The 8,265-nt window shown below is 45.1% G+C and overlaps 1 long non-coding RNA gene across 1 annotated transcript; it reads left to right on the forward strand.

Moving 5' to 3' along the window:
• The first annotated feature begins 535 nt into the window (after positions 1-535).
• Positions 536-4,982, forward strand: LOC133390143 (uncharacterized). The gene is made up of 3 exons (XR_009764317.1): positions 536-622; positions 4,020-4,172; positions 4,625-4,982. It is a non-coding gene; the product is annotated as an uncharacterized LOC133390143 (long non-coding RNA).
• Positions 4,983-8,265: the final 3,283 nt, after the last annotated feature.

The raw sequence follows: 8,265 nt of genomic DNA on the forward strand, positions 1-8,265 counted from the left end.
CACTGGAAAACCTGGATTGGTTTCTGTGAAATGGCCCAAGGCTTATTTATTTATTTATTTATTTATTACATTTGTTTATTACATTTGTATACCGCCCCACAGCAGAAGCTCTCTGGGCGGTTTACAACAATTAAAACATAAAAACAAATACACAAATTTAAAAACACATATTTAAAAGCCAATTAAAACACATGCTAAAATGCCTGGGAGAAGAGGAAAGTCTTGACCTGGCGCTGAAAAGATAACAGCGTTTGCGCCAGGCGCACCTCGTTGCATTACATCACATTGCTTGCGTTACATCATCTCATCCTTCAGTCTCCCAATTTTAATCTAGGATTTCATTGACTTTTACAGGAGAATGCTGTAAAACCAGTAATTTTTCTGAGCTCCTCACAGGAGGCCAGGCTCTGTGATCTTGAATTGAGAGGGGTACCAATGATCTCTCTCTCTCTCTTTCTCTCTGTCTCCCTCTCTCACTCACTCACTCACACACACACACACACACATTTTCTTTCTTTAGGGAAACTTGGGAATGCCAGGAGGATAGGAAGAAGTCCAAGAAGGAGTGGGTGAGCTGGAAACAGAATGGTGGTCTTGATAGAGCTTGGTTGGCTCCAGCAATGTGAGTCTTGCGTTATTAAATTAGCAACTTGTAAAGAGAGCTCTGGCGTATTTAATGATTTAGAGCAGGGGTTGCCAACGTGGCACCTATATGTGCAATGGCACCCTTGAGGTCTTCCCTTGGCACCCACGAAGTCTTGGAGCCCCCCTTCCCTTGGTCATGAGGTGGTGAGGGTGATTATCCTTTTCTCCTTTGAAAGATACATAAAGCTGAAGGAGGAAGTTAGAAGACTGACACTCTTTCCCACTTCCTCTTTCAGCTCTATGTGCTTTTCTAGGCTCAGGTTCATTCTACTGGATCTGACTTTTCCCCAGATCCCTTTGAAAAGTGAAGTTTGTACATGCTCTCTTTCTCTCTTTGGGAAGGGGGAGGCTGATCCAGGGGAGGGGAGCGAAAAGTGACCAGAGAGGTGGTGCCCACCACCCTTGCTCAAAATTGTAAATGTGCCCACAGGCCCAAGTGTGAGCCATGGACTGGTTGAAGTCTCAGCACAGCCACTGATGTAGTAGGTGATTTTAAGCAAGCCTCACTTGCTCATCCTCCACTTCCCATCTACAATATGGGGAAAATGATACTGGCCTGCCTTACAAGGTTGTTGTTAGAATTGTTGAGGTAAAGCACCTTGAGCACTTGTAATTCAATCCATTTGTCTGCCTAGATAAGGTCTCACTTTTTCTGCACAAATTACTCTCAAGTTTTAAAAATGAAGACTCTTCCATTAGGAAGTGAGTTTAGGCTAGGATTTACCTGAAATCCAACCACCCCACCAGTTTTGAAACCCCATTTGCACTTCCTGAAATTGGAGAGGTAATTTCTGCTGTTTTCAGGTTGTGGCATGTGATTTCTAGGCAAGACTTACCAGAGCTTCCTTGCTCTGATTAGCTGGTAAGAACCATCCTCCCACACACACACACACAAAATGCCCCATTGCAAGGGACATTGAAAAAATAAAGATGACGGCTAATCAGAGGGAAGAAACTCTGCTAAGCCCTCCCTCCAGAAATTGTGCATCTCCCACCCTTAAAATGCAAAAGTGATGAGATGGCCTTGACCTCCAAATTTGGGCCAAACCGTTGTTGCCCAGTCTTAGTATAGTCCTTGCCCAGCCTGGTGCTTTCCTGATAGTTTGGACTCCAACTCCAATCATCCCTGATTGGCTGTGCTGGCTGGAACTGATGCGAGTTGTCATCCAAAACATCTGGAGGGCATTTGGTTGGCGAAAGCTGGTATAGATTCAAATACTGGCTCAACCATGAAAATCTTTCCAACAAACAATTGAGCTTCTGTATTTGAAACTCCCTGATGAAGGACCTGAGAGGTCTGAAATGCTTTGGATATTAAATTTTTCTCCTACTGCTTTACTTCCCCCCCCCCAAACAATATGTCTGGGTTTCCCCATTTTGTTACAGCTGGTCAGAGCTATGTGCAAAAACGGCACATGTGTAAACTGAAATTGCGCTCCTGGAATATCTCAGTTTTCTCAAACATTTTTTAATCTCCTATCAAAAGGACTAGGTTCTTGGCTTTTCTTTGCCACTAATGTCTGCAAAAGGCCATGTCCTCTATGGCCACACACCTTTCTCCTGTGGCTTCAAGTTGTATCATATTTCATTTCAGCTTCCCCAGAACTCCTTGCTCTCATGCATATATATTGGGCATATTTATTTCAAGAAAGTGCATTGCATATTGCGCTGTCTCTGCTTGCTGTAATTGGTTTGACTGGTAACTTTAGTGCGAATTGTCAAAAGGAAAAATTGATTGGTGGGTCTGCAAGTTAAGAGCACAACAGCTTTTTTTTTAAAAAAAAGAATATTTATTAATTAAATTAAATTAATTAAATTATGTCCTGCCCTTCCTCCCAGTTTTGGTGTGCTACTGTTGGAAGGAGAAGGTAACATCTGATATTTTCTTTCCATTCCTCTTGTGAGGAGTTGTTAAACTATATATTATACTTGCTGCAGTATCTCAAGAAGACACCTATGTGGAAGTTTTTGGGGATGGACAGCTTCACTGACATATATTCAGTCGGCTAAAGGCAAATGATTAATCAACTAGCAACTCTCTATTAATCTGTTAACAGCCCTATTCTTTGGCACACAACATTTGGTTTTTTTCCCTGGCATGATACAATATTAGATGTTTGGGAAAGACTTTTTGGAGATGGGCGTAAGGTGGTGGAGGGTCTCAAACTTGGGACTCTGACAGCCAGACCCAGGAACTTTGGTATTTATGTTATCCTGCAGGTGTTGGACTCCAGTTCTCATCCTCCCTGACTATTGGCTAGGCTAGCTGGGGATTATGGGAGTTGGAGTCCAGGAACATCTGGAGGGCCACAGGTTCCCCATACCTAGTTTAGAAAGAAGAGAGAGGTTATGTAGATGTTACAGGTGGAGGATTTCAGCAGTAACGTAGTGGCAAATTGTGGCAAAGTGCAGGTTCCCTTCATGATAGTCATGGCCACACCCCTCCCTCTTTTTTTGCTGCTGGCTGAGAATGAGATCCTTGTTAGTACCTTCTCCCACAACAACAGACGTCCCTAGGAGCCAATAAGCATGAAAGAGGAGAGTGTTAGCTACTGAAAAGAATCTTCTCAGTGGCTGACTCACCTCCTTTCACTCTGATGATTGGCTCCAATCAGCAGCAAAGGACAAGGAAGCATGCTAGAAGACTCTTCTCAGTAGCTAACACCCCCCCTTTTCATGCTGATTGGCTTGTAAGATTCTGGAGACATAGGGACCATGCTGAGACCCTGCTCCAAAAAAGTAAGGGGACTAAGACCCCCTGAGACCCTGCATGGCTACACCACTGGATTTCAGGCACACAGGGCAGGGAGAGAATGGGTGGAGTCATGTCAGAGAAAAGGAGCCTGCATACAGCTGACAGTGATGTTGGGAGTGAAGGTCTCAGGTAGCTGTGAAACAGGAATCGAGGGCTAAAAGATGGAGTGGAACAAGGCTGGGCATATTTCTTTAAAAGCTGAAATTGAATCATTTTGACATAAGCACGTCAGAATAGTTGTTTGCTTTTATGGGAGCAGATTCATTCCAACCCAGGATTATGAAGGAAGTAATCGCCCTATAATTTGCAGACCATATTTGCACATACATTAGCTGGTGGGGTGGGAAACGGGAAGGAAAGGAACTACACTCATCATTTTTGGAATCCTTCGTACAAAAATGCTGCCCCTTCAAGAAGTCTCTCCAAGAGGCTGCCAGCTTGAGTCCTTGGTGATTAATCACACTTTCAGAATGCACACAGTTGTCACTTACGTTAGCCAGAGGGAAATGATGGATGGCTTCTTGTTTGGAACTTCCAATCGCAGGAATTTGCTATATCAGGAAGGGAGAAGAAATGCCCAGCTGTGGAGCGGAGACCTTGAATTTTTCCCCCTTTACAGGTTGTGAGATAAGAAGCAATTAGGAGGGACAGAGCCTGAGGCCTCATTCCGTGACGACATATGGAAACCAACTCCATGGAGGCCCACCAATTTCCAACTGATGCCAAATCTGGATTACTTTTGATGCTTGAAGGAGTTTTGGCCTTGATCAAGGTGAGGCCCTCCCCACACCTGTTGATTACAAAATGCAGAGTTGAAAGTCTTCCAGCTTCATGGCTGGCAGCCTATCCTGGGCTTTGTAGCTCTGCTCCTCACCACTTTCCAAAAGGCTGCTGATATAGCTCTGACACCCAAGAACATTTTTTCCCCCAGAGCAGCCAATGAGATGAACCTTGTTACGAACCTGTGGTGGTATGATGGGCGAAGCATCTCAATTTCAAGTTCTCTGTTCCTCATTTCCCCCCCCCCCCAATCTTCAGTTGTCCACATGTCTACATCAGTTTGCAAATACTTTTCTTTTGTTGTTGTTTTTTTAAAAAAGGTCTCATGAACATTTCTAAGCATGCCAGTGTAAATTTCTAATACACACATCTTTGTGTGCAATTTCCCCTAATATAATGCATTTTGTATGTCATTTTCACTAATAGATGCATTTTTGTTTGCAGGTCACCCAAGCAGGTGCATTTTTCCACACACGGTACTTGGCTGCAGAACTGCGTTGCAAAATCTGGAGAAGTGCCCATTTAAAAGGGGTTGGTTTTGGTTCCTGCATTGTTTCAGGACGTGCGAATCAGGTAGAGCTGCCATCCTGATATGGTGGACTGGCTCACTGGTAATATCAGATCATTGGCACATAAACAGACACAAAAGCTGAAAAGACAGGACATCACTGAGTACTAAAACGCTAAGAAATAGCACTGTAGGCAACTGATGCTCTGCTTGTGAACTTCCCTTGAGCAACTGGCCAGCCACAGTCCATCAGCTGTTGAGCCAGGCAGACTATTGCTTCGGACCCTGTCAGTCACGGACCCTTCACCTCTGCTGCTTTCCCTTCCCTGCTCAGCCCTTTCCTCCCTTCATACTAGTTGCTTGGGGAAGGGCTGTAGCGTAGCAGCAGATCATCTGCTTTGCATGCAGAAGGTCCCAGGTTCAGGGCTGTAGCCTAGCAGCATAGCTGGGAATGTCTCCTGTCTGAAACCCTGAACAGCTGCTGCCAGCCAGAGCAGGCGATACTGAGCTAGGTGGAGCTAGGTGGAACAATGGTCTGAAGGTATACGGCAGCTCCCTGCATTTCTACCTGGGAAGGAAAGAAACAGAATTTTTTTTGCTATCCTTAACAAAATACAAAAGGTTCTCACAACAACGAGATAACGAAGAAGTGTCTGGAAAAAGTAGTGAACGTTTGCTTTTACTGTTTGGTATGTTACAGTTCTCACATGCATGTGTTATCTATCCTTAACTCTCTTTATTTCTCCTGAACCTTTATTTGAGAAGGGCCGTAGCTCAGGGGCAGAGCATCTGCTTTGCACAGAGAAGGTCTGAGGTCCAGTCCTACCTTCCTGAAGCTAAGCAGGTCTGGGTCTGGTCAGTGCCTGGATGGGAGACCACTGCCGCCTTGGCTTCCTTGATGAAAGAAAGGTGGGGTATCAGTGTGTGAAACAAAACAAAATAAACTCCAGGAAGGTCTGGGAATATCACCTGTCTGAAACCTTGAAGAGCTGCTGCCAGTCAGAGAAGGCAACACTGAGCTAGATGGACTGATGGTCTGACTCAATATAAGGCACTGTCCTGTGTTCCTGTGTTGCTAAATGCACAAGAAAAGCCCAGACTGAAGAATGGCAAACTAGTCCCTCTCTGCCAGTCAGGGCCCAGAGGCTACCTTCCACTTGCTTGTGCTCTTGAATCCTGGTCATTCCCTTCTGCCTTCGCCCCCTTTCTTGCTGGGGCCAGAGGAGGAAACTTGGGGAGCCTGACTTCTCCATTTTCGATGCCAACGCGGTCACGCAAAGGGACTTTCAATTTAATAAAGAAAACCCAGCAAGCATTAACATCTCTCTTTCTAGGTCAAGCCGCGGCCTCTTCGGCCCATCGGAGGAAGTCTGTCTGGAGCTCCCTCAGGAAGCTGGTTTCATGTGGTGGTTTAGATTTAAGTACACAATGTCTAGCACCATTTGAAATCAGTGTTCTTGGGGGAAGGGTGGCTGCCTGCTTGCCAGCACAGGAAACAACTTTGATTTCAAGGCAAAGAAGATTTAGGACTTCTGATAAATGGTGCTGTGACAACCACGTTGCAAAATAAATTAAAAAAAGGGATTTATCGCAGCTTCAATTAGCAAGGTTGGGAAAAAACTGAAACCTTCTGCTTAGCATAACCAGTTAAAATTAATCTCCTCCTAGGAGTTGGCTTGGGGAGAGAAATTGAGCTGTCCAAGCTGCTGTGAAGGGTGCATTTAGTACCACCCTTAGGCCTTATTGTTGTTATGTGCCTTCAAGTGCACTACGACTTATGGTGACCCTATGAATTAGTTACCTCCAAGAGCATCTGTCATGAACCACCCTGTTCAGATCTTGTAAGTTCAGGTCTGTGGCTTCCTTTATGGAATCGATCCATCTCTTGTTTGGCCTTCCTCTTTTTCTACGCCCTTCTGTTTTTCCAGGCATTGTATTTTCTAGTGAATCATGTCTTCTCATGATGTGTCCAAATTATGATAACTTCAGTTTCATCATTTTAGCTTCTAGTGACAATTTTGGTTTAATTTGTTCTAACACCCAATTATTTGTCTTTTTTGCAGTCCATGGTATCCGCAAAGCTTTCCTCCAACACCACATTTCAAATGTGTTGATTTTTCTCTTATCCACTTTCTTCACTGTCCAACTTGCACATCCATACATAGAGATCGGGAATACCATGGTCTGAATGATCCTGACTTTAATGTTCAGTGATACATCTTTGCATTTGAGGACCTTTTGTAGTTCTCTCACAGCTGCCCTCCCCAGTCATAGCCGCCTCCTGATTTCTTGACTATTGTCTCCATTTTGATTAATGACTGTGCGAAGCCCTTAAGCCTTTCCTGCACTTTAAACAGTCATGCTGTCCCCAAAAGCATCTTGGGAAGTGTAGCTTGTTAAGCATGCTGAGAATTGTTAGGAGACCCCTTCTTCCCCTCACAGACCTACAGTTCCCAGAGTGGTTTAACAATCAATCCCTCTTCCCAGGGAACCCTGGGAACTGTAGTTCTGTGAGGGGAAGAAGGGTCTCCTAACAACACTTGGCACCGTTCACAAACTACACTTCCCAGGATTCTTTGGGGGAAGCCACAACTGTTTAAAATGGTATAAAAGAAATGGCAATGGACTGCCTTCAAGTCAATTCTGACTTATGGCGACCCTATGAATAGGGTTTTCATGGTAAGCGGTATTCAGAGGGGTTTACCATTTCCTTCCTCTGAGGCTGAGAGGCAGTGACTGGCCCACGGTCACCCAGTGAGCTTCATGGCTGTGTGGGGATTCGAACCCTGGTCTCCCAGGTCGTAGTCCAACACCTTAACCACTACACCACACTGGCTGGTGGTATAAGAGCTCTTTAAATGTATAGTTCTGATGGGGCCTTAATAGGGGAGAACTTGAATTGCTTGATGGAGAATGAACAGGGGTGTCAAGCACACAGAACTGAGGCCATTAGAATCCATCTTGGGGCATGTGTCTCTGGAATTATTTTTTATATTATTATCACCACCACCGCCAGCTCTTCACCGGAAGGTCCCAGCATATAAAAACAATATGTTTATAAACCACCCCAAAAATACCCCACCCAAATCCATCAAATCGATCAAATTGTGTCTGTGCCTTGTTCCGGTTCTCCTCATACCCACAGGTTTGTTGGTTGTCCTATCAGCCAGCTCTCGGATCTCCAAATGCTGCTTTTGAATGCCAGGTCGGTACATAATAAAACCTCACTTGTCCATGATTTAATTCTGGAGGAGGGTGCCGACCTGGCATGTATAACCGAAACCTGGGTGGCTGATCAGGGAGGAGTTGCTCTTTCCCAGCTTTGTCCACCTGGGTATTTGGTTCAGCACTGTGGTAGATCTGAGGGCCGGGGAGGGGGGGTCGCTGTGGTCTATAGGAGTTCTTTCCCTCTCACCAAGCACCCTGTCCAGACGGCGACTGGTCTGGAATGTCTCCACCTTGTATTGGGCCAGGGAGACAGACTAGGAATACTGTTGGTGTACCGTCCACCTTGCTGCCCAACAGCTTCCTTAGCTGAGCTGACAGAGATAGTCTCGGAGGTGCTCTTGAGATCCCC

This window comes from Rhineura floridana, chromosome 8 (genome assembly GCF_030035675.1).
Source record: "Rhineura floridana isolate rRhiFlo1 chromosome 8, rRhiFlo1.hap2, whole genome shotgun sequence".
Taxonomy (NCBI): domain Eukaryota; kingdom Metazoa; phylum Chordata; class Lepidosauria; order Squamata; family Rhineuridae; genus Rhineura; species Rhineura floridana.